General features: G+C 43.8%; 1 pseudogene across 1 annotated transcript; it reads left to right on the forward strand.

Annotated features, from left to right (window-relative positions):
• The first annotated feature begins 1,020 nt into the window (after nucleotides 1-1,020).
• Nucleotides 1,021-1,458, forward strand: LOC100955538 (annotated as a pseudogene). The gene has a single exon (XR_002772918.1). The product of XR_002772918.1 is annotated as a histone H3.3-like (transcript).
• The last annotated feature ends 557 nt before the right edge of the window (nucleotides 1,459-2,015 follow it).

Consider the following 2,015-nt stretch of genomic DNA (forward strand, 5'->3'; position numbering starts at 1 on the left):
CAAAAACTGCAAAAAAAAAAGGATTATGGGTGTGCAATTGTGCCCAGCTAATGAGTCCTTGCATTTTATGTTTTTTAAAAAAATCAGAGGCCAGGCAGAGTGGCTCACACCTGTAATCCTAACACTCTGGAAAGCCAAGGCCAGAGGATTGCCTGAGCTTAGGAGTTGGAGACCAGCCTAAGCAAAAGCGAGACCTCATTGGGTGGCATCTGTGGCTCAAAGGAGTAGGGCGCCAGTCCCACATGCCAGAGGTGGCAGGCCAAAAACAGCAAAAAAAAAAAGAAAGAAAGAAAAAAGAGAGAGACTTCATCTCTAAAAATAGCCGTGGTGGGTGCCTATAGTCCCAGCTACTTGAGAGGCTGAGGCAAGAGGATCACTTGAGTCTAAGATCTTGAGGTTGCTGTGAGCTATGATAACACAGTACTCTACTGAGGGTGACAAAGTGTGACTCCATTTCAATCAATCAATCAATAAAAGTCAGGCCAGGTGCAGTGGCTCATGCCTCTAATCATAATCATAGCACTTTGGGAACTGGAGATGGGAGGATCACTTGAGGCCAGGGGTTCCAGACAAGCCTGTGCAATAGAGTTTTGTAGAGATTGGATCTCTACAAAAAAATTAAAATTAGCTGGGTATGGGCGGCATGTATCTGTAGTCCCAGTGACTTGGGAAGTTGAGGCAGGCAGATCATTTAAGCAAAGGAATTCGAGGTTACATTGAATGATAATTGGGCCACTACACTGCAGTCTGAGCAATAAAGCAAGATCCCGTTTCAAAATCAGTCAATCAGCTACTTATATTTACAACATCTTTCTAATTAGTGGACTTAAAAGAAAAGATCTCACTTCTAAGAGATAAAGAGAGCTGTTTGAGGGCCATTAATTTGCATGTACTTTTCAAATGAGATCTGTGAACAGAATTGTGTTCGCAGGCACTGCCGTCACTATCTAACGCCAGCGCCGCCTCTAGCTCGCCGAGCTCCAGCAGAAGAAGGGGGGTAAGTAAGGAGGTCTTTATACCATGGCTCCTACAAAGCAGACCGCTCGCAAATCCGCGGGTGGTAGAGCACCCAGGAAGCAACTGGCTACAAAAGCCGCTCGCAAGACTGCGCCCTCTACTGGAAGGGTGAAGAAACCTCATCGCTACAGGCCTGGTAAGGTGGCACTCCGTGAAATAAGACATTATCAGAAGCCCACTGAACTTCTGATTCACAAACTTCCTTTCCAGCGTCTGGTGCGAGAAATTCCTCAGGACTTTAAGACAGATCTGCGCTTCCAGAGCTCAGCTATTGGTGCTTTGCAGGAGGCAAGGGAGGCCTATCTGGTTGGCCTTTTTTAAGACACCAACCTGCCAAACGTGTAACAATTATGCCAAAAGACATCCAGCTAGCACGCCGCATACCTGGAGAACGTGCTTAGGAGTCCACTATGATGGGAAACATTTCATTGTCAAAAAAAAAAAAAAAAATTCTCTTCTTCCCCCCACGGGGTCAAAAGTATATGATTGCGACTGGAAAAATAGGGGACAGAAATCAGGTATTGGCAGTTTTTCCATTTTTATTTGTGTGTGAATTTTTAATTTAAAATGCGAGGATGTGCAGCAGTAAAGCGAGTCAAAGTGTTTCAGTGAACAAGTTTCAGCAGTTCAACTTTATAACAATTATAAGTAAACCTGTTAAATTTTTCTGGACAATGCCAGCATTTGGATATTTTTAAAACAAGTAAATTTCTTACTGACGGAAACTAAATGGCGTTTGTAGCATTTTATCATACAGCAGATTCCATCCATTCACTATACTTTTCTGAGTTGTCCTACATGCAAGCACATGTTTTTAATGTTGTCTGTCTTCTGTGTTGTTTCTGTAAGTTTGGTATTAAAATACATTAAACTGGGCTCGGCGCCTGTGGCTCAAGCGGCTAAGGCGCCAGCCACATACACCTAAGGTAGTGGGTTCGAATCCCCAGCCCGGGCCTGCCAAACAACAATGATGGCTGCAACCAAAAAAAAAAAAAAAA

This window comes from Otolemur garnettii, unplaced genomic scaffold (genome assembly GCF_000181295.1).
Source record: "Otolemur garnettii isolate 467f Iridium unplaced genomic scaffold, OtoGar3 scaffold00025, whole genome shotgun sequence".
NCBI lineage: Eukaryota > Metazoa > Chordata > Mammalia > Primates > Galagidae > Otolemur > Otolemur garnettii.